This window comes from Cherax quadricarinatus, chromosome 32 (assembly GCF_038502225.1).
Source record: "Cherax quadricarinatus isolate ZL_2023a chromosome 32, ASM3850222v1, whole genome shotgun sequence".
NCBI classification, from domain to species: domain Eukaryota; kingdom Metazoa; phylum Arthropoda; class Malacostraca; order Decapoda; family Parastacidae; genus Cherax; species Cherax quadricarinatus.
The window spans coordinates 34,743,307-34,768,764 of NC_091323.1; the positions used below are offsets into that span (position 1 = coordinate 34,743,307).

The window sequence follows — 25,458 nt, forward strand, 5'->3', positions numbered from 1 at the left end:
GTTGCATCGTCTGCCAAGTCTTTTGCTTTCGTAGTGAGTGATTTTCGTGTGCAAGTTCGGTACTAGTCCCTCTAGGATTTTCCAGGGGTATATAATCATGTATCTCTCCGCCTGCGTTCCAGGAAGTACAGGTTCAGGAACCTCAAGCGCTCCCAGTAATTGAGGTGTTTATCTCGTTATGCGCGCCGTGAAGGTTCTCTGTACATTTTCTAGGTCAGCAATTTCACCTGCCTTGAAAGGTGCTGTTAGTGTGCAGCAATATTCCAGCCTAGATAGAACAAGTGACCTGAAGAGTGTCATCATGGGCTTGGCATCCTAGTTTTAAAGGTTCTCATTATCCATCCTAATCCAGCCTAATACTTTATTTATTTCATAATTTTCCTAAGTCAACCCTGTTAGTGTCAAGTTACAGTGATATGCACACACTAATCTAATTAATTTAAAATCAATTTGAGATCACTCAAAAGAATGTAATTAAAGTCTAATAAGGACACTTCATACATTTCTGCTTGATATTACTAGTTAAATGTTCAATGGTCATAATCCTGCATACATTTATAAGATATAAATAATATTCAAAATATAATTGGAATATTTTACAATTATATCAGAGGTCATTTAGAATATGGTGGGTAACTTAGGTCACTCACAGCATCGTCACTGTTCATGGTTATTACTGAGCTAAGTTACAATGTACTTTCTACAGCCTAAGCTTAGCTTAGTTCGATGTCTTTCTTATCGTTAATGGCTGCAGGTGTACTCTCCCTCCTTTCCTCATGCCATCCCCGGCAGCTGTGGTGGCGGCGTGGGCGTATGGCCATCACCGGAGTCTCGGTGGCATTCGTCCAGGACGGAATGGCAGTTTCGTGGGTGGCGAAATTGCGTGATGTTTCTGAAAGTTGTCTGAGACGACCATTTGGCTGCCACTTCGTTGTTACGGCTGTGTGAATTATTGACAGTTCTGGCGGTGTCGACGGCGGAATAAGTAGCCAGGAGCCGCCCACTATCTGAGGGCGGGCGAGGGCGGCTGACTGCTTGGCCTCAGTGGGTGTATTAGCTCTGAGGCGTGACAGCGGTGGAAATGCTCTCCAGTGACGACATTCGTGATATATGCTGCAGAAATTACTTTCAATTAGACTCACATTATACTTACAAAACTGTTACTAGCTCTGTACTTAAAACTGTTACTAGCTCTGTACTTACAAACTGTTACTAGCTCTATACTCACAAAACTGTTACTAGCTCTATACTTACAAAACTGTTACTAGCTCTATACTTACAAAACTGTTACTAGCTCTATACTCACAAAACTGTTACTAGCTCTATACTCACAAAACTGTTACTAGCTCTATATTTACAAAACTGTTACTAGCTCTGTACTTACAAAGCTGTTGCTAGCTCTATCTTACAAACTGTTACTAGCTCTATCTTACAAAGCTGTTACTGCTCTATGCTTACAAAACTGTTACTAGCTCTATACTTACAAGAACTGTTACTAGCTCTATACTTACAAAGCTGTTACTAGCTCTATACTACAAAACTGTTACTGGCTCTGTCTTACAAGCTGTTACTAGCTCTATACTTACAAAACTGTTACTGGCTCTGTGCTTACAAGGCTGTTACTAGCTCTATACTACAAACTGTTCTGCTCTATACTCACAAAACTGTTACTGGCTCTATACTTACAAAGCTGTTACTGCTCTATCTTACAAACTGTTACTAGCTCTATAGCTTACAAACTGTTACTAGCTCTATACTCACAAAACTGTTACTAGCTCTATCTCACAAAACTGTTCTATGGCTCTATACTTTACAAAAGCTGTTACTAGCTCTTACTTACAAAACTGTTACTAGCTCTATACTTACAAAACTGTTACTGGCTCTATACTTACAAACTGTTCTAGCTCTAAACTTACAAACTGTTACTAGCTCTGTACTTACAAGCTGTTGCTAGCTCTATACTCACAAAGCTGTTACTGGCTCTATACTTACAAAACTGTTACTGCTCTATACTTACAAAACTGTTACTACTCTATACTTACAAAACTGTTACTAGCTCTATACTTACAAAACTGTTACTAGCTCTATACTTACAAACTGTTACTAGCTCTATGCTTACAAAACTGTTACTAGCTCTATACTTACAAAACTGTTACTAGCTCATACTTACAAAACTGTTACTAGCTCTATACTTACAAAACTGTTACTAGCTCTATACTTACAAAACTGTTACTAGCTCCATACTTACAAGACTGTTACTAGCTCTATACTTACAAAACTGTTACTAGCTCTATACTTACAAAACTGTTACTAGCTCTATACTTACAAAACTGTTACTAGCTCTATACTTACAAAACTGTTACTAGCTTGTTACTTTAAAACCAATAATAAAAATAAGAGCACTACAATGGTAACTGATACTAAATAATTAATCCATACTCACACCTAGGTTGTATCTTATGACTCACATGAGTTTAGCGCTTCACATGAATATAATATAATAATAATAATAATAATAATAATAATAATAATAATAATAATAATAATAATAATAATAATAATAATAATAATAATAATAATAATAATTTCATATATATGAGGTTCCTTGCAAGGGTTACATCTGGCATCGAACCAATGTGTAGAAATTTAATCACTAACCTCTGACCAAAAGAGATCTATTTGACATTCGTCAGCTACTTCATCAGTTTTCCAACATGTTAAGAATCATAACCACAATATCAACTAGAAAGCTGCTCCTGTTATATATATCTAAACCCATGGACCCTCTATTACAGTGGCTCTCCCTTACTGCTACTATTCACTTTGAATGCCAGTGTATTTGCAGCATTTTTGAACATGACTAATATGGTCTGCATGGTCTAAATTGTGCAGGTGCCAAGGGCTGGCATGCATGACACAATGAAGTCATCATTATCATGAATAGGAGCCTCTTTATGGTTGGGAGAATCCTGATTCCTAGCATCCTTCAATCCTGGTAAACCTACTGACCACATTGATGGGAATCACAATCTATCCCTAGAAGAGTAGTAGACAACTGGTGTGGCACTATGCCTGTGTATCCAATCGGCTGATGTCAATATCCATTTTAGTGTTGGGCAACAGGGCGGTGCTGCTGATCACACAAAAGAATCTAAATGTAATAACTATGAGGACTAGGGAAATCACTACCACTTTGTCAAAGGAGGATCATAAACTTCGACCCTGGGGCAAATGTGCAACAGGTGTCCTCAGTGAATTGGGTTCCATTTTCATCGACACTGCTAGAGGCCCAAGAACTGCCTGTTCCAGCATCTTATTGTGCCTATCCAGAGAGGGAACTGCCTGTTGAAATGCCTTTGCATTCTTTGTTCCTGTTCGCCCACATGCATCCACCACTATACACTCACAACTACAACCACTGCACTACATTCACACAAACTTATCCACCACCACCACAACTGTACCCACACAACATCCACCACATACCCACAGAATCCTCACCATCACTGCACCTCCCCCACACAAACACAAAGTTATCCACCACCACCATCACACATCCACTACTTTACACCCACACAACCACCACTGCACTACACACTAACTTATCCACCACAATTACACCCACACACTAAACAATTTCCGTGATGGCGTGTGCCTAAGTAACCAATATTTTACAAATTAGTGATTGTCTATAATTAAGGTAAGAGGTGCAAGGCAGGCGAGGGTCGAGCCGGTCAGAGGAAGATTAAGTCTCACTAACTTACCTTAATCCTCCAACACACAGGGAAAGTAGGTAATCTTTATTCGATTACCTAATTATATATATATAACTCATCGTTCAGGAAAGGTTCCTTGATGCCGGTGAGGGCTCTTGTCCTATGATTTTGAAGGGCAATTAATTCCTTTACCTGGATCAGAAATTTTTGCCTCTCATTCCCAGAGTGATTTATGACTCCATGAAAGTATTAATGTGTAACGTAATGTACAGTGTCATTGCATGGCATGTAATCACTCTGACCAACCTTCACAGAAGGGTCTTGAAAAGAGGGATCTAGCCACGAGGTATATAAATGGAAGTTAAAGATTCACATGTGCCACAAGTCCTTGTGGCACACAGTACGGTCCAACTCTACATTTAATTTCTTGGTGTTAGATTTATTTTCATTCCCAAGGAGCAGTAGGACTTTGCACTTGTCAAAGTTAAGCTGTATTTGTCACTTGGACCACAACATTAACTTCCCCATGTTATTCTGTAGCTCTGTGTTTCCTCTTGAGTTTATTAGTTTTTTTTTTATTTCCTCGTCAAGGTCAATAATATACATTACATCGAGTCCGTAACTGACCTCCTTTTTAACCTCTGTTAATTTCAACACATTGGTCAATAATGTGACTCTCTAAATCGGCCTGTAAATGATTATCTTCTCTAAAAGTGTTTTTAGTTTCCTACTTATCCATTTAGGGTCATTTTTTGACTGATATGATTTCTCTGTGGGAATATATAAGCACTGCGCAGCTTGTACAATATATTGAAAAATTTCATATTGACAATCCTCCACGTTACTTGTTGGATTTTCATCGATAAAATCAGGTCAGGTGAACCCAGGGTCGACAGTAGCTAGTGGTTCCCTAACATTAGTTTAAAATTTACGCTGACATACATCGCCACCCCACGATCTTGATGTTTCTATCAGCATGGGAAACATTGTACTGTGCCTGTGTGTGTGGCATTCAGCAGGGGTGTCCCAACCTTTTAAATAAACTAGATCTCGGTGGCATAAATATTTGTCTTGCGCATGCCCCTATTCTTATTTATTTTACGTATTGTATTTATTGCGCTCCAGTTTTCAAATGAAGAATTGGAACTACCCTCCCCATTCTTGGATCAAACTCGATTACCTCCCATTCATCGAGCACTGCATGACCATCTATGGTTTAGTAATTACCAATATGTATGTGTATTCACCTAACTGTGGTTGCAGGGGTCGAGTCATAGCTCCTGGCCCCGCCTCTTCACTGGTCGCTACTAGGCCAACTCTCTCCCTTTTCCATGAGCTTTATCATACCTCTTCTTAAAGCTATGTATGGATCCTGCCTCCACTACATCACTTTTCAGACTATTCCACTTCCTGACTACTCTATGACTGAAGAAATACTGTACTTCCTAACATCCCTGTGACTCATCTGAGTCTTCAACTTCCAATTGTGACCCCCTTGTGTACTCACCAATTTGTGGTTGCAGGGGTCGAATAATAGCTCTTGGCACTGCCTCTTCACTACACACACTCCAACTTCCAATAGTCTAAAGCCTAATAGAATTCGTTTAAAGGCCCTCTCTAATTGGACAACCCTACTACCCTTGTCTTGTTTGCCACATATATTATCCAAATTATTAATGAATAACAATGCAATTTATTTGCCGTACTTTTCTAGCCAGTTTCATCAAATGCCTTAGATATCTATTCATTGCCAACTTCTTTTAGTGACAAAATGTTACACATGACCAGGATTCTTCCTGTTTGCCTAATTCTAACTATTGTTGTACAGTACTTGGAGAGCAGGTCCTCTCTCCTTAATTTATCAACATAATTTCTTCAAGATAATGACATTGCTCACACTATTTAACCTACTAACTATATCCTCCATACCAGCCCCAAAAAACGTGCTTCTCTGTATTCTCTTATTTACTTTTCTTGTTACAAAATACTTTGCTCAAATATCTAACATGGGAGTCGTCAATAAGTATGTTATTAACTTCACGAGCTTCACTTTGTCCTACCTGTCTCCTTGTCGGTGGACGAACTACACTCGTCCAGCAATACTGCGAAGGGATTTGGACTTTCCACAGTTGCCTTTACAGACTTCTTTATCTTCAGTTTTATTCCTTTTTTACCAACCACTTTCCATTTGTTATTGTCATTTCCTTTATCGTTTTTCTTGTTGCCATGAAGACGGTTATGAATCCTTATGTGTTCTTCTCTCAGAAGCTGTATCTCCCTTATAGCTTCTTCCAGCTCCACCTTCTAAACTCAGAAGAAATTGTTGTTTAGTATTTTACTAACACCAGGGGCAGAAATACTATGAAACCAATGAAGCTTAAGCTTTAGGGCCCTAAATCCCGGAGGGGCCCTAGAAGCTGCTTAAGTCCACATTGCTTACAAATTTTGGGCCTACTGTATGAAAAGGGATTGCGAAGGGGCCCCCATAACAGTTGTTCAAGCTTCATGGCCCCCAAAATGACTAACACTGTTCACAGGATGATTCCTCTCATTACCAGTGGGTGTTTTCCAGCCAGCTTCTCTAACTCCTTCAAATTCATATGTCATGTTATAATATCAGTAAATTTGTGGCCAAGTGGCAACGACAGAAATTATATAACAGACCTCTGAGGTGGCAGCAGTTTCAGGAGGGAGCCTTGATGCTAATGAAGGGCTCTTGATCTAAGGAATTGAAGCTACCTTCCATCTCCTTGGATCAAATCTAATTACCTCCTATTGGCCAGGCGCTCCACGATTCCCTAAGGGTTTAGGCAGCAACTCAAGACATAGAATTAAATAACCTTGAACTTAATTCTTAGTGTTTAGTCTCCCCTCCAAGCTCTGTAATAACATGTTCAACACTGACACTGCCAACAACACTAATGGACGTCTTGCTAAAGTGGCCCGAAAAAAATAACCACTAGTAAAAAGACGTTTAATAACGTCTTTAAAAATGAGACTTGATCTGAAGAACCTACAATGAAAATCAAGGACCCCAGTGGAAATAAGTTACTTTGATCTTTTCTGGGGTTATCGTAGGTAATTTACACATATGTTGCTATGTATGGTAATTTATGTGTACCTGTACCTGAATACCCTTAATGCTGGGCAAGACAGCTCAACACTGTCTTTGCCATAAGTCGCCAAGTAATGGATTATAATAAAACCTACACATAATAATTATTATTATAGTCACAAAAAGCACTAAACCCGAGCTTGCCATAATATTCCAAGGAAAGTTAACATCGTAGTAGACTCTAGGCCAGTGCATCCCTGATTACGAGGCTTCAGGATCTACTGACATGAAACTAACATTTTCCACTGCTCACACATTATACTGATTAAAATCGAATAGCTTGACACGATCTATTTAAATATTTATAAAATTCGCTGCATGGGTGGGGGAACACACACACACACACACACACACACACACACACACACACATGGGTGGAGAGGGTAGTGGGTGGATGTACACACATGGGTGGGGAGGGTGGTGGGTGAACACATACATGGGTGGAGAGGATTGTGGGGTGAGCATAAAGGCAACATTATCCAGGTGATCCAGGACAACTAATCGATGATGAAGGTGGTGAGTCAGTAGCCTGTGTGGCCGACACACATACACACACACACACACACACACACACACACACCATGGTTCACCCAAAGATGCAAGGAGGCAAAAACCAAGTGTGCTAGGGAATGGAAGAAATACAGAAGGCAAAGGACCCAGGAGAATAAGGAGAGCAGTCGTCGAGCCAGAAACAAATATGCACAGATAAGAAGGGAGGCCCAACGTCAATATGAAAACGACATAGCAGCAAAAGCCAAATCTGACCCGAAGCTGTTATACAGCCACATCAGGAAGAAAACAACCGTCAAGGACCAGGTCATCAGGCTAAGGAAGGAAGGAGGAGAGACAACAAGAAATGACCGTGAAGTATGTGAGGAACTCAACAAGAGATTCGAAGAAGTGTTCACAGAGGAGACAGAAGGGGCTCCAGAAAGACGGAGAGGTGGGGTACACCACCATGTGCTGGACACAGTACACACAACCGAGGAAGAAGTGAAGAGGCTTCTGAGTGAGCTAGATACCTCAAAGGCAATGGGGCCAGATAACATCTCTCCATGGGTCCTGAGAGAGGGAGCAGAGGCGCTATGTGTAACCCTAACAACAATATTCAATACATCTATCGAAACAGGGAGATTGCCTGAGGCATGGAAGACAGCAAATGTGGTCCCAATCTTTAAAAAAGGAGACAGACATCAAGCACTAAACTACAGACCCGTGTCACTGACATGTATAGCATGCAAAATCATGGAAAAGATTGTCAGGAGAAGAATGGTGGAACATCAGAAAGGAATGATCTCATCACCAGCAGCCAACATGGTTTCAGAGACGGGAAATCCTGTGTCACAAACCTACTGGAGTTCTATGACATGGTGACAGCAGTAAGACAAGAGAGACAGGGGTGGGTGGATTGCATTTTCTTGGACTGCAAGAAGGCGTTTGACACAGTACCACACAAGATATTAGTGCAAAAACTGGAGGACCAAGCAGGGATAACAGGGAAGGCACTGCAATGGATCAGGGAATACTTGTCAGGAAGACAGCAGCGAGTAATGGTACGTGGCGAGGTGTCAGAGTGGGCACCTGTGACCAGCGGGGTCCCACAGGGGTCAGTCCTAGGACCAGTGCTGTTTCTGGTATTTGTGAACGACATGACGGAAGGAATAAACTCCGAGGTGTCCCTGTTTGCAGATGACGTGAAGTTGATGAGAAGAGTTCATTCGATCGAAGACCAGGCAGAAATACAAAGGGATCTGGACAGGCTGCAGACCTGGTCCAGCAACTGGCTCCTGGAGTTCAATCCCACCAAGTGCAAAGTCATGAGGATTGGGGAAGGGCAAAGAAGACCGCAGACGGAGTACAGTCTAGGGGGCCAGAGACTACAAACATCACTCAAGGAAAAAGATCTTGGGGTGAGTATAACACCAGGCACATCTCCTGAAGCGCACATCAACCAAATAACTGCTGCAGCATATGGGCGCCTGGCAAACCTCAGAACAGCATTCCGACATCTTAATAAGGAATCATTCAGGACCCTGTACACCGTGTACGTTAGGCCCATATTGGAGTATGCGGCACCAGTTTGGAACCCACACCTAGCCAAGCATGTAAAGAAACTAGAGAAAGTGCAAAGGTTTGCAGCAAGACTAGTCCCAGAGTTAAGAGGTATGTCCTATGAGGAGAGGTTAAGGGAAATCAATCTGACGACACTGGAGGACAGGAGAGATAGGGGGGACATGATAACGACTTACAAAATACTGAGAGGAATTGACAAGGTGGACAAAGACAGGATGTTCCAGAGACTGGACACAGCAACACGGGGACACAGTTGGAAGCTGAAGACACAGATGAATCACAGGGATGTTAGGAAGTATTTCTTCAGCCACAGAGTAGTCAGGAAGTGGAATAGTTTGGGAAGAGATGTAGTGGAGGCAGGATCCATACATAGCTTTAAGCAGAGGTACGATAAAGCTCATGGTTCAAGGAGAGTGACCTAGTAGCGATCAGTGAAGAGGCGGGGCCAGGAGCTTGGACTCGACCGCTGCAACCTCAACTAGGTGAGTACAACTAGGTGAGTACACACACACCCACACACACACACACACACACACACACACACACACACACACACACACACACACACACACACACAAACACACACACACACACACACACAAACACACACACATACACAAACACACACACACAAACAAAAACCCACACACACACACACACAAAGACACACACACACAGAAATGCACACACAAAAAAAAACACGCACACAAACACTCACACACACACACACACACACACACAAACACACACACAAAAACACAGACACAAACACACACACACACACAAACACACACACACACACACACACACACACACACACACACACACACACACACACACACACACACACAAACACACACACACAAACACACACACACACACACACACACACACACACACACACAAACACTCACACACACACACACACACACACACACACACACACACACACACACACAAACACACACACACACACACACACACACACACACACACACACACACACACACACACACAAGGAGACAGAAAAGAGGCACTAAACTATAGACCTGTGTCATTGACGTGTATAGTATGCAAAATTATGGAGAAGATTATCAGGAGGAGAGTGGTGGAGCACCTGGAACGGAACAGGAGTATAAATGGCAACCAGCACGGATTCACGGAAGGCAAATCCTGTGTCACAAACCTTCTGGAGTTTTATGATAAAATAACAGAAGTAAGACAAGAGAGAGAGGGGTGGGTTGATTGCATCTTCTTGGACTGCAAGAAGGCCTTTGACACAGTTCCTCACAAGAGATTAGTGTAGAAGCTAGAGCATCAGGCGCATATAACAGGAAGGGCACTGCAATGGATCAGAGAATACCTGACAGGGAGGCAACAACGAGTCATGGTACGTAATGTATCACAGTGGGCACCTGTGACGAGCGGGGTCCCACAGGGGTCGGTCCTAGGACCAGTGCTATTTTTGGTATATGTGAACGACATGACGGAAGGGTTAGACTCAGAAGTGTCCCTGTTTGCAGATGATGTGAAGTTAATGAGGAGAATTAAATCTGATGAGGACCAGGCAGGACTTCAAAGAGACCTGGACAGACTGGACACCTGGTCCAGCAAATGGCTTCTCGAATTTAATCCTGCCAAATGCAAAGTCATGAAGATGGGGGAGGGGCACAGAAGACCACAGACAGAGTATAGGCTAGATGGCCAAAGACTGCAAACCTCACTCAAGGAGAAAGATCTTGGGGTGAGTATAACACCGAGCATGTCTCCGGAAGCACACATCAATCAGATAACTGCTGCAGCATATGGGCGCCTGGCAAACCTGAGAACAGCATTCCGATACCTTAGTAAGGAATCATTCAAGACACTGTACACCGTGTATGTCAGGCCCATACTGGAATATGCAGCACCTGTTTGGAACCCGCACTTGATAAAGCACGTCAAGAAACTAGAGAAAGTACAAAGGTTTGCGACAAGGTTAGTTCCAGAGCTAAGGGGAATGTCCTATGAGGAAAGATTAAGGGAAATCGGCCTGACCACACTGGAGGACAGGAGGGTCAGGGGAGACATGATAACGACATATAAAATACTGCGTGGAATAGACAAGGTGGACAAAGACAGGATGTTCCAGGGAGGGGACACAGAAACAAGAGGCCACAATTGGAAGTTGAGTGGAATAGTGGAATAGTGGAATAGCCTAGAAAATGACGTAGTGGAGGCAGGAACCATACACAGTTTTAAGACGAGGTTTGATAAAGCTCATGGAGCGGGGAGAGAGAGGGCCTAGTAGCAACCGGTGAAGAGGCGGGGCCAGGAGCTAGGACTCGACCCCTGCAACCACAAATAGGTGAGTACAAATAGGTGAGTACACACACACACACACACACACACACACAAACACACACACACACACACAAACACACACACACACACAAACACACACACACACACACACACACACACACACACACACACACACACACACAAACACACACACACAAACACTCACACACACACACACACACACACACAAACACTCACACACACACACACACACACACACACACACACACACACACACACACACACACAAACACACACACACACACACACACACACACACACACACACACACACACACACACAAACACACACACACACAAACACACACACACACACACAAACACACACACACACACACACAAACACTCACACAAACAAACACACACACACACACACACACACCCACACACAAACACACACACACACACACACACACACACACACACACACACACACACACACACACACACACACACACACACACAAACACTCACACACACAAACACACACACACACACACAAACACACACACACACACACAGTGCCAAGTAATGTAATAATATAAACAGGAGAAAGATGAGGCAGAACAAATAACGAATATCGATTATGATCATTTTTGGGAGGACGTATCATACCAAGTGATACAAAAGTTATTATTAATAAAACAAAAATTGTCACCACCTCATATAATCCAAAATGTTACAAATGTATAAGCTGCACTAACTATAAGACAACTTTCAAATATATGGACGGGGAAATGCTGAAAAAAGTTGTTTGCACTTTATTTGTTAATGGTCCAAGTGGGACCGAAACGTCGTGGTCAGCTTCTCTCTTCTGTATTGTTTCAGTCATGGTATTGTGCTTTTGTGTTCTCTTTGGAATATTGGGTTCCATGTGTTATAAAATATAAACTAACTCAGAGTTCCGCCGAGTAATAGTTGATAACTATAATCCCCTAATTTTTCAGGCTAGAGAATATATTCTTATTGCTACCTTAATAAATGAGAACCACTTTAAAGAATAACTTCTCCTCATTAATAACTTATGATATTTAGTTAGACTCAGCTATAAACAGTTGCCAATGAACTAAACCTTTGAAATTGCAGACTAAAGTGATGGCAATTATATTAAGACGTGAAGAATGTACAAGAACAGTGTAGATGAATGGTTCAGAGAACCGACATGTTGATAAATTAGACACATGTGCAACTCTTGGGTATCTTTATTGAGGAAACGTTTCGCCACACAGTGGCTTCATCAGTCCATACAAAGGAGAATCTTGAAGAACAGGAGGAGAATGAGGTAATCAGTCCCTCAACCTTGAGTCGATGTGATCAGTCCATCAATCAGTCCCTCGACTCAAGGTTGAGGGACTGATTACCTCATTCTCCTCCTGTTCTTCAAGATTCTCCTTTGTATGGACTGATGAAGCCACTGTGTGGCGAAACGTTTCCTCAATAAAGATACCCAAGAGTTGCACATGTGTCTAATTTATCAACAACAGTGTAGATGGTGGATACAACTTACTCTCATAAGACACTTTTGATTTTGCATATTATAAAAATATCTAGATCAGACACTACATACAGTGATTAGACAATTTACTGTTTTCAAGAGGGAACTGGATAAGTTGCTCCAGTCTGCTCCTGATCAACCCGGCTGTGGTCGGACTGCTTGAGGCCAAGAGTAAAAACCTGGCTGATCAAGTTTTGATCCATCAAGAGGTCTGGTCTGGGACAGGGCCGCGGGGGCGCCGACCCCTGACAAGATCCTTCAACTAGACTCCAGAGAGTACCTAGATTCTCCACCCTGTACTCACCTGTTTCATGCTAGATTCTAATTTTAAATATTTCTAGAACAGACATGCTGGTTTAGCGTAGACTCAAGCTTGGCGTACAACTAGAATCTAGATCAAACAAGATATACTATGTATGAATTTCGTCCAGGAATGCGTACCCACGCTGAAGAGTAGTGGGTAACTATAGCTCTAATTTCTCAGGCTAGTTAAATATAAGTACCGTCACCTCCACTTAATAATTGTTATTATAGCTACGAAAAGATTATACAGGAGGGTCCTACTTGACAGAGCTTCACTTTACAGCGTTTTGCTAATGCAGCTGTTGTCACTTACACTCATTCGTCATTTATTCAGACTTCCTATAATAATTATTTTCACCACCCACTATAAGCTATGGATGAAAATATTTTAAGGTCAGTAATGTGTGTACTGTACATGTATTTTTTAGGATTAGCTCTACTGCTCACTTAATATGACAGTTTAAACATGGTATCAGGCTTTTATATGCATTTGAAAGTGAAAAAAAGGCTATGTTCCACTTTACAACAATTTTCGTTTTACATTCGTAGCCCAGAACCTAACCTGCTGTATAAAGAGGCCCCTACAGTAGCCCAGAACCTAACCTGCTGTATAAACAGGGCCCTACAGTAGCCCAGAACCTAACCTGCTGTATAAACAGGGCCCTACAGTAGCCCAGAACCTAACCTGCTGTATAAAGAGGCCCCTACAGTAGCCCAGAACCTAACCTGCTGTATAAACAGGGCCCTACAGTAGCCCAGAACCTATCCTGCTGTATAAACAGGGCCCTACAGTAGCCCAGAACCTAACCTCCTGTATAAACAGGGCCCTACAGTAGCCCAGAACCTAACCTGCTGTATAAACCGGGCCCTACAGTAGCCCAGAACCTAACCTTCTGTATAAACAGGGCCCTACAGTAGCCCAGAACCTAACCTGCTGTATAAACAGGACCCTACAGTAGCCCAGAACCTAACCTGCTGTATAAAGAGGCCCCTACAGTAGCCCAGAACCTAACCTGCTGTATAAAGAGGCCCCTACAGTAGCCCAGAACCTAACCTCCTGAATAAAGAGGCCCCCTACAGTAGCCCAGAACCTAACCTCCTGTATAAACAGGGCCCTACAGTAGCCCAGAACCTAACCTGCTGTATAAACAGGACCCTACAGTAGCCCAGAACCTATCCTGCTGTATAAACAGGGCCCTACAGTAGCCCAGAACCTAACCTCCTGTATAAACAGGGCCCTACAGTAGCCCAGAACCTAACCTGCTGTATAAACCGGGCCCTACAGTAGCCCAGAACCTAACCTGCTGTATAAACAGGGCCCTACAGTAGCCCAGAACCTAACCTGCTGTATAAACAGGACCCTACAGTAGCCCAGAACCTAACCTGCTGTATAAACAGGGCCCTACAGTAGCCCAGAACCTAACCTGCTGTATAAACAGGGCCCTACAGTAGCCCAGAACCTATCCTGCTGTATAAAGAGGCCCCTACAGTAGCCCAGAACCTAACCTGCTGTATAAAGAGGGCCCCTACAGTAGCCCAGAACCTAACCTCCTGTATAAAGAGGCCCCTACAGTAGCCCAGAACCTAACCTGCTGTATAAAGAGGCCCCTACAGTAGCCCAGAACCTAACCTGCTGTATAAACAAGGCCTTACAGTAGCCCAGAACCTAACCTGCTGTATAAAGAGGCCCCTACAGTAGCCCAGAACCTAACCTGCTGTATAAAGAGGCCCCTACAGTAGCCCAGAACCTAACCTCCTGTATAAAGAGGCCCCTACAGTAGCCCAAAACCTAACCTGCTGTATAAACAAGGCCCTACAGTAGCCCAGAACCTAACCTGCTGTATAAAGAGGCCCCTACAGTAGCCCAGAACCTAACCTGCTGTATAAACAGGCCCCTACAGTAGCCCAGAACCTAACCTGCTGTATAAACAGGCCTCTACAGTAGCCCAGAACCTAACCTGCTGTATAAACAAGGCCCTACAGTAGCCCAGAACCTAACCTGCTGTATAAGCAAGGCCCTACAGTAGCCCAGAACCTAACCTGCTGTATAAACAAGGCCCTACAGTAGCCCAGAACCTAACCTGCTGTATTAACAAGGCCCTACAGTAGCCCAGAACCTAACCTGCTGTATAAACAAGGCCCTACAGTAGCCCAGAACCTAACTTGCTGTATAAACAAGGCCCTTCAGTAGCCCAGAATCTAACCTGCTGTATAAACAGGCCCCTACAGTAGCGCAGAACCTATCCTGCTGTATAAACAGGGCCCTACAGTAGCCCAGAACCTAACCTGCTGTATAAACAGGGGCCTACAGTAGCCCAGAACCTATCCTGCTGTATAAACAGGGCCCTACAGTAGCCCAAAACCTAACCTGCTGTATAAACAGGGGCCTACAGTAGCCCAGAACCTAACCTGCTGTATAAACAGGCCCCTACAGTAGCCCAGAATCTAACCTGCTGTATAAACAGGCCCCTACAGTAGCCCAGAACCTAACCTGCTGTATAAACAAGGCCCTACAGTAGCCCAGAACCTAACCTGCTGTATAAAGAGGCCCCTACAGTAGCCCAGAACCTAACCTGCTGTATAAAGAGGCCCCTACAGTAGCCCAGAACCTAACCTGCTGTGTAAACAGTGCCCTACAGTAGCCCAGAACCTAACTTGCTGTATAAACCGGGCCCTACAGTAGCCCAGAACCTAACCTGCTGTATAAACAGGGCCCTACAGTAGCAGTAGCCCAGAACCTAACCTGCTGTATAAACAAGGCCCTACAGCAGCCCAGAACCTAACCTGGTGTATAAACAGGGCCCTACAGTAGCCCAAAACCTAACCTGCTGTATAAACAGAACCCTACAGTAGCCCAGAACCTAACCTGCTGTATAAACAAGGCCCTACAGTAGCCCAGAACCTAACCTGCTGTATAAACAGGGCCCTACAGTAGCCCAGAACCTAACCTGCTGCATAAACAGGGCCCTACAGTAGCCCAGAACCTAACCTGCTGTATAAACAGGGCTCTATAGTAGCCCAGAACCTAACCTGCTGTATAAGCAGGGCTCTGCTGTTCTAGGGATTTACAATGGGAAGGAACAGTATATAATGCCCTCGCCAAACTTGATCTATGAATAGAAGTGATTAGAAAGCCATATTAGTTACCTTGTCCATGTGAAGCCTCCTTCCGTGCTCATTTTGAGAGAGGTCAGGGGCTGAGGTGGCTTTCTGGAGGTCGTTGGAGAGGGAACCTGATATCCCTGGAATTAGGTCGTCCATAGAGTTGAGACGACGGAGGCGAGGCCGCAGGGCTCTGGCACGCTCAGCGATGAAGGCTGACTCTTCTGCAGGTATAGAACAGGATTGATTCTTGCTTACAACCTCATCAAATACGGTGCCTTCATGCTGGTGAAAGTTGTGGCTATTAATTAACTTAGAAACACCATCACATTAAACCTTTATTTTCGTTTTTATAATACAAGCAATCTGTCCATAGCCCGGCAAAAGTGCTTATTTCTCGTGCAAATAGTTTTTTTTAGCAGATATTAGTGTCAAAATTGTTTTTATAGGAGGTTCCAATAATACCAACACCATAATTCGCAATTTCAGTGAACAAGATGAACGTTCATCACAACTACAAAGGAAATGTGAGCACTAATATTAATTAATTACTTAATGAGTTAGATTAGGTTAGGTTGGCTGTGTCTAATAATCTAATCTACACGAACTGAAATTGGAAAAGAATTCAATTAAAATTTTTCGCAAAATTCGGTGGAGGTCCAAAACGATTTACTGGGCTCTTGATTCAAGGAATTAGAGTTACCCTCCCCGTCCTTGAATCAAACTTTACCTCCCAGGTCCCTAAGTGTTAAGTAGTTCCCACTTTTTTTATACCGACTCAACACTTCGGTGATGGAAGGAACACTACACTTCAGAGCTTCCTGGTTCCAGCAACACTAGTGTTACTTGTGTTCTAAACTAACACCGGTGTATACATAATACTTGTTAAACTAACATTACACTGCCACGTCACCGGTCATACTCTATATGTGAAGCTTATCAACTGTATGTTGATCAATAAGGTTGTATTTCACCTGTTCAATAACCCTATGAATATTCCCTTAAACGGTATTTATAGTAAATTCTCAGGATATACACATCTCATTTCATACATGCAGAGATAAATAGCTCTGTGCATATATATACACCGAGATGCACATTTCTCAGTGCATATATACACCGAAATGTACATCTCTCGAGACTCTCTTCCCTCTGGTCTTATTGCATGTCATGTATTAATACACAGTAACATGACGTGACTAGAGGCACTCAATGCAGATAGTAACTCTCAGTAAACTACTGCATAATGCATATTGTAATGACACTCCTGTTTTTTGAGTCCAAGCCTAGCGTCTGGTGGTTAACGCTCTCGCTTCACACGGTGAGGGCCTGGGTTCGATTCCCAGCCAGAGTAGAAACATTGGACGTGTTTCTTTCCACCTGTTGTCTATGTTCCCCATCAGTAAAATGGGTACCTGGGTGTTAGTCGACTGGTGTGGGTCGCATCCTGGGACACTGACCTAAGGAGGCCTGGTCACAGACCGGGCCGCGGGGGCGTTGACCCCCGGAACTCTCTCCAGATAAACTCCAGATAAACACCGGCCGTATCCCACCGAGGCGGGGTGGTCCAAAAGGAAAAACGAAAGTTTCTCCTTTTACATTTAGTAATATATACAGGAGAAGGGGTTACTAGCCCCTTCCTCCCGGCCCCTTCCTCCCCAGGCCCTGATGAACTGTATGCAAGGGTTCTAAAGGAATGTAAAGAGGAGCTTAGCACACCTTTGGCTAATCTTTTCAACATATCACTACAAACTGGCATGGTGCCAGATAAGTGGAAAATGGCAAATGTGATACCTATTTTCAAAACAGGTGACAGGTCCTTAGCTTCGAACTATAGACCAATAAGCCTAACCTCCATAGTGGGAAAATTTATGGAATCAATAATTGCCGAGGCAGTTCGTAGCCACCTTGAAAAGCATAAATTAATCAACGAATCTCAGCATGGTTTTACAAAGGGACGTTCCTGCCTTACGAATTTATTAACTTTTTTCACTAAGGTATTTGAGGAGGTAGATCATGGTAACGAATATGATATTGTGTATATGGACTTCAGTAAGGCTTTTGACAGGGTCCCACATCAGAGACTATTGAGGAAAATTAAAGCACATGGAATAGGAGGAGAAATTTTTTCCTGGATAGAGGCATGGTTGACAAATAGGCAGCAGAGAGTTTGCATAAATGGGGAGAAATCAGAGTGGGGAAGCGTCACGAGCGGTGTTCCACAGGGGTCAGTGTTGGGCCCCCTGCTGTTCACAATCTACATAAACGACATAGATGAGGGCATAAAGAGCGACATCGGCAAGTTTGCCGATGACACCAAAATAGGCCGTCGAATTCATTCTGACGAGGACATTCGAGCACTCCAGGAAGATTTGAATAGACTGATGCAGTGGTCGGAGAAGTGGCAGATGCAGTTTAATATAGACAAATGCAAAGTTCTAAATGTTGGACAGGACAATAACCATGCCACATATAAACTAAATAATGTAGATCTTAATATTACGGATTGCGAAAAAGATTTAGGAGTTCTGGTTAGCAGTAATCTGAAACCAAGACAACAGTGCATAAGTGTTCGCAATAAAGCTAATAGAATCCTTGGCTTCATATCAAGAAGCATAAATAATAGGAGTCCTCAGGTTGTTCTTCAACTCTATACATCCTTGGTTAGGCCTCATTTAGATTATGCTGCACAGTTTTGGTCACCGTATTACAGAATGGATATAAATTCTCTGGAAAATGTACAAAGGAGGATGACAAAGATGATCCCATGTATCAGAAACCTTCCCTATGAGGATAGACTAAGGGCCCTGAAACTGCACTCTCTAGAAAGACGTAGAATTAGGGGGGATATGATTGAGGTTTATAAGTGGAAGACAGGAATAAATAAAGGGGATGTAAATAGTGTGCTGAAAATATCTAGCCTAGACAGGACTCGCAGCAATGGTTTTAAGTTGGAAAAATTCAGATTCAGGAGGGATATAGGAAAGTACTGGTTTGGTAATAGAGTTGTGGATGAGTGGAACAAACTCCCAAGTACCGTTATAGAGGCCAGAACGTTGTGTAGCTTTAAAAATAGGTTGGATAAATACATGAGTAGATGTGGGTGGGTGTGAGTTAGACCTGATAGCTTGTGCTAACAGGTCGGTTGCCGTGTTCCTCCCTTAAGTCAGTGTGACCTGACCTGACTAGGTTGGGTGCATTGGCTTAAGCCGGTAGGGACTTGGACCTGCCTCGCATGGGCCAGTGGGCCTTCTGCAGTGTTCCTTCGTTCTTATGTTCTTATGTTCATTTTAGTCGCCTCTTACAACACACATAGCTTACGGAGGAAGAATTCTGTTCCACTTCCCCATGGAGATAAGAGGAAATAAACAAGAACAAGAACTAGAAAGAAAACAGGAGAAAACCCAGAGGGGTGTGTATATATATATATATATATATATATATATATATATATATATATATATATATATATATATATATATATATATATATATATATATATATATATATATATATATATATATATATATATATATATATATATATATATATATATATATGTTTGATCATGTATGTGTAGTGTGACCTAAGTGTAAGTAGAAGTAGCAAACCGTACCTGAAATATTGCATGTTTATGAGACAGAAAAAAGGACACCAGCCATCCTACCATCATGTAAAACAATTACAGGCTTTCGTTTTACACTCACTTGGCAGGACGGTAGTACCTCCCTGGGTGGTTGCTGTCTACCAACCTACTACCTAGGTTTTAGCAACATATTAGAAAAACTTCATTGTAACGCGGGTGATTTCCAGCTACAATATACCAAAAAAATGAACGAATACTGCAGTAGGCCTATAGGCCCATGCTAGGCACACCCAACTCACACTCACCATTATCCTCATGCTCAATACCATTTCAGCCTACATTTAAAGTTACCCAAAGTTCTTGCCTCAATCAGGACTCATAATAAGTGTTAGGCTACCAGCCATGCTGTCAAGTAATATATAATTTAGTTAGGGAAATCGTCTAAGATGCTTACATTACATTAGATTCCAAACTTCTAATATAAATATTTATCCGTTTAACAAAGGCTATGTATCATCACCATTGAAGGGAATGGCCTTGATAACAACAAAAAAAGGCACAATACCGTGACTGGAACAATACACAAACAACCCGCACATAAAAGAGAGACGCTTACGACGACGTTTCGGTCCGACGTGGACCATTGACAAAGTCGGACCGAAACGTCGTCGCAAGCTTCTCTCTTTTATGTGCGGGTTATTTGTGTATGGCCTTGATGCTTTTAAAGGCGTCTTGATCTACGGGATTAGCGCTACTCTACCTTACCTTAGACTAAGCTTCTTCAGGATACCTGCAGTTTACTTCGGGCTGTCTTCTCCCAGATGATTACGTCCCATACCCCAGGCACTGTATGACCCTTACTGGCTTACCGCTTCCCCACGAACATCATCATCATCATCATCATAATAATAATAATAATAATAATAATAATAATAATAATAATAATAATAATAATAACAATAATAATAATAATAATAATAATAATAATAATAATAATAATGTGACTTACCCAGGCCCAGGTTATGAGTATAATTGACGGAGAGGTGAAGCCCTGCTGGGGTGGGGATCACACCAGAAAATACCCTGGGCTCTTTGTTATCGAGGCCGTCTTCCTTGTCGGGTGTGTCAGTAGGAGAGAGCGGGGTAAGGCGACGGGGCCGGGTTACGCCTGTACCTCCAAGCTGGTGTGTTGCTGGCCTGAAGATACGAGGCCTTGTCTGACAACAACGCTGTCACCATAATATTATACGAGTTCCGGTAACTAAATTTAAATAATGCTGAAGCTGGTGTTAAAAAAAATGACGTTTTCCCTAATGAGAACGTTTTCAAGTACGTGAAATACATTCAGAATAATGGTATATAAAGCATATGGAGAAGTCAGGTCAGATTTCATTAAGGAAATCAAGTGATACTGGGCGGAGGTGAGGTCAAAGGGTCATGTCGTGGTATTTTGCATTAAATATGGTGAGCCAAGATTATCTATAAGGGGCTTAGACAAAATGTACGTTTTCAGTTTTGTTGTGTGGTGTTGGTGAGGTGGATGGCGGTAGTCTCCAGGCACCTGCGTTTAGCTTTCTTGTTTTCTTTGTAAATAATAATAAAGATATTAAACTAACTAATTAACTTTGTAAATAATTAATGATGTGTGCACTTCGGTGTAGTACACATGCACTGCATGTCATCTATTTTACTTGAGTATGTGTGAGCCTTAAGTCTAATATCTAAATTCTTTGCTGTCTTGCCTACAGGAAAGCGATCACAATTACCTCAATAAGGTATGCTGAAGATTACTGCTATACCTGTGGGTGAGGTCTTTTAGTGAATATTTTTGTGAAGAGTGCAGGGATGTTCATGTTGAGAGTTATGGCTACTACCGCAGCTTCAGTGGGAAAAACATCACATAAATAAATGTTTCTTTGTTGAAAGTATCCTTAAAAACCGTCATCTGTCAGATAACTATTCGTTTACAATGGTATGGTTGTTTTCTTAAATAAGCAGGTAAAATTTCTGAAATATAATTTTGTTTATCTAGCATTTTAGATCGTAAATGGGTAGGTGTTATTAACCTTCATTGTATGGGTACAACTCCGTGTTTACCTACCATATTTTTCTAGTAATCATGAATATTTACTAGGTTAAATATAACAAAGCCTGTTAACCATATGTAATAATCTACAAGCTATATTTGCCATGTGAAAAACTCATAAGATAGGTACTAAATTTACCTGTCAGTAAGTATGATTTAATTTACGTATCTGACCTGGTGTTAGCGATGCTGTCAGGTCGGTGATGCCACTCCTGCCCAAACACCCTATGACGGCTTTCCAGGTACAGCGCTGCAAGTGTCAAAAGGTCCAGTTCCCCAACGGCACCACCTGCCGCGCTACTGCCACTACTTGGCTCTCCTACAATGTCCAAGTCCTCTTCTTCCCATATCTGCTGTGCACCATCACCATGGCTCTTCCTCCTTCTACCAGTCCCTTCGTCGTAGCTCTTCCGCCGATTCCTTCGCCGTGGCGAATTTTCTTCGTGACTTCTTCGACGGTGTTTGGGTCGCGGGGACGTGTCTAGCGGATTGAAGACAGTGAGAGGCAAGCGGGTGCCGGCACTAGCAGGGCCATTAAGAAGGGATTTACCAGCTTGGCTCCCGTGACTGCCTGCTGATCTGGCTTGTTGAAAATTTCGCCTCGAGGGTGCATGTTGAACTACTCCAGCAATCCCATCTGTAGGCTCCGGTCGCGGCAAGCGCTCGTTGTGGTCTTTACCACTGGAAATATCCTCAGCACCTTCTGGTTCGCCACGCTCTGGGTGGGCTGCATCGGTGTTCGCGTCCTGGAGGTGAATGATGGAGTTTGGCCGAGTGTGACTGTAACCCGCTTCACTTGTAATAGATGGCAAGAGAGTGAGGAGCATAAGATTTTGGTACCTCTTAAGCTCTCGCATCATGTCTGGGTCGTTAGCAAACCGCCGCTTCGACAGTTCACCAACACCCTTAGTGATGCCTCCATTACTACTAGTACCTACATTATTTATTATGCCTACATTGCTAGGTATTGTTCCGTTGTTTACCAATCCAGGAGTAGTACTCCCTCCAATAGGAACTCCTCTTGTGACACTGGTCTCAGCCCGTGAACCTCCCTTCTTGGCCCCAACTACGCTGCTGCTTCTGGCAGGTGTTGCAGCCCGTCGCACTTCCATCTCATAAATGTGTGCAGTAATAAAAGTGTTGGCGTTGTATGTGGTGGTAATAGCTCCTGTATTCGCGTGTTAGTGGGACTTCAGGTGGAAGGTTTAGCAGTTTGGCTGTTTTCTTCACTCTCAGGGGCTGTAACCTGCATCCGCCCCAGATCGATAACCTTTGCATCATTCACGACACTGTGGTAAGCACATATCCCACTCCTGCAACGTGAAAGTGGAGCAATGAATCGTTATTATTACCGAATACAATTTCTCAACTGCTATAAAATTATGGTTAAAACTGTTGTGACTGATATTTTGGTCTCGGAGCTAAGTTCCTGTTTTACTCTTGAATTTAAGTTTGTTACGTTCACTACAGTGTGAAATTCAGTGACTGATAGGAGCTGAGAAAGTAATATGGGTCACGTTACAATGTGTTCGATTGCCTGTGCACTGCGGGTAAAAGAGATTGTAGTTCTGGTTAATATTTACATACGTGAGTTTAACCAGCTTGTGTCGTGACCTAGTCAGTGGAAGAGAATGCTGAAGGACAGGATAGGAGGTGATACAACGTTGGGTGCCAAGTTGTGCCGGCACTACCACAATCGATTCGTTTATTTATTCATAATTTTAAGTATGGAAATAGACATATGCAACACAGAGGACATTTTATTAAGAGACGTTTCGCTCACCTATGGTTTTATTTTTCTAATACAGACACGGAAACAAATTCTGAAATAAGCTCTCAGTTCAGGACTGAAATTCTCTACTGGGGCAGGTAAACTCAAACTCGAATTACACACCAGTCAAGAATCACCTCTTCCAGAACACGGAGTTAAAAACGAAGAGCTTTCCTGCAAGGAATCTGAGCCCAAAAAACCCGACCTTCCATGTCGTCTGAAATGTTAACACATATGCAGCATAATGTGATCCTTTATTGACAACGTTTCACCCACACAGTGGGCTTTTTCAAGATCACACACAGATCTGTGTGTGAATTGAAAAAGCCCACTGTGTGGGTGAAACGTTGTTAATAAAGGATCACATTATGCTGCATATGTGTTTATATTTCCACTGTGTCGGTATTTGATACCATTTATTTCCACCGTCTGAAATGTTATTGGGTCAAATACCTTACGGAGATTGAAACCTCCAGAGGAGCAATGTCGTTACTTCAACGCACACAGGAACCTCCCTGGAGACAGTACTCGTCACATACCTACTGCTGACAAAGGAGGCCGAGTAGTGGTTCTGGATGCAACGAATTTCAACTCAAAGATACATAGCCTCCTTGAGAACTAACATCAACGAACTACAAAACATCAGTGGTAAACAGCTACCAAAACGGTCCTCAGCCAAGCCCGTAATAAAAATAATAATAATATCTTTATTTACTACAAGTACATGTACAAGGTATACAGACCATAGCTGACATCAGTGACATACTACTATATAGAAAGCCGCTTGTTCTGCTGAGCATTTCGGGCAAATTAGGTCAGTTTTTGTCCCAGGATGCGACCCACACCAGTCCACTAACACCCAGGTACCCATTTTGAACTGATGGGTGAACAGGGACAGGGACAGCAAGTTTCTTATGGAAACACGTCCCTAATGTTTTCCAGCCGTACCGGAGGAGATTCAAACCCCGGACCTCAGTGTGTGAGCTGAGTGCTCTAGCGATCGAGCTACGGGACGCAGAACTTCGGATACTTCGGAGGACTGGGCAGCTCAAAAAATTATTATACTTCAAACTTACCAATCCTACAACTGTGTTAGTGTACATGCGTACATTGTTTTTTGCGTATGTGTGTTTTCACGTACATCTGTGTATTTTTGCGTGTATCTATGTGTGTGCGTGCATCTGTATGTGTGCGCGTTCATTCGTGTACGTGTGCATGAATGGGTCGCACATACTAAGATTACATTGGAAATAGGATTACAGGAAAAAAAACAAGTCACAAATCCCTTGCTAAACAAATCACAAAAAAATGAAAACTACAAGCGAAAATAGAGCAATGATTCGGTCAGTCCCGGACCATTCATTATCGAAACCCAGTCATGACTTGATAATGGTCCAGGACGGATCGAAACGTCGTCCCGTTTTCATTTACTGTTTATGTACATATAAACTGTTGGATGCCAGAGTCAAGAAACCTTTCAGTGACCTTTAACAAAAAAGCGGTTGATTCTGAATTTATCCGGGGAGCATCTTTGCTGTGGACACCGTGGTCAGTGATGCTGCTATTGTTGACCTTTCAAGGACGAGCACTTTAATGCTGGTGAAGGGCTCTTGATCAGAGGAATTGGAGCTAGTTTCTTTTAAATTGGATCGAACCTGACTTCATCTCCACAGGTTCTATTTAATCCCGTTTTTCGCTTCCCGTGAAAATAATAGTGATTGTAATGGTGAGGGAGACAGAGTCTGATGGTAATGGTGAATATGATGGCAAGATCGTGACGAAAATGTAATTATATACATGGGAAGCGCTAAACTCCTACGGGTTATATAATGCCTGAATATAAAGTTA

The 25,458-nt window shown here is 42.6% G+C and overlaps 1 pseudogene; it reads right to left on the reverse strand.

The window, feature by feature from the left end:
• Positions 1-551: 551 nt before the first annotated feature.
• LOC128690113 (uncharacterized) lies at positions 552-23,725 on the reverse strand (annotated as a pseudogene).
• Positions 23,726-25,458: the final 1,733 nt, after the last annotated feature.